The sequence below is a fragment of the Plasmopara halstedii genome (genome assembly GCF_900000015.1).
Source record: "Plasmopara halstedii genome assembly, contig: Scaffold_287, whole genome shotgun sequence".
NCBI classification, from domain to species: Eukaryota; Oomycota; class Peronosporomycetes; order Peronosporales; family Peronosporaceae; genus Plasmopara; species Plasmopara halstedii.
In genome coordinates this window covers 586,169-586,700 of record NW_020187208.1, presented here as the reverse complement: position 1 = coordinate 586,700, position 532 = coordinate 586,169, and positions in this window count along the sequence as shown.

The following is a 532-nucleotide window of genomic DNA, read 5'->3' as shown; positions in this document are numbered from 1 at the left end:
CGCCGAATCGGTATCTACCCCCGAGAACCTTGACTTCTTGACCGGCAAGGTTCTGGCAGGTTTCTTTTGTCTTCACCTTAATGCGGATGTCACCTTCAGGCGCTTTAGTCAGCTGACCTAGTTGCTGTTGGTTAATCTGCTGCTGGACGACGGGGTTGCCATGGTCCTTGAGTAACGAGGCGATAATTTTGCTTGGCGCGGTGCATTGGAATGCGTGCCCAGTCTCAATGATCATCACATAACGCGCACGAGGCAGCACGTATTGACAAGCTCGCTCAATCGAGGTGGCGAGTTTAATCCATTCACGTCTAGGACCGACCATGGTATCCGCCTTGCGGACAGCATTCAGCTGCTGCTTCTGTGCCTCGCAGATGCCATTGGTAACGACACCACTTCTTTTGGAAGTCGAGAGCTCGACAATCGAACACGGGGTCGCAAGATTCGAGCAGGGCTCACGTCGCTCTTGAAATTCATGATATACGGAGCCACCAGCTTCATACAAACCGTCAATGTCTTCGATGTGCACTGCTTT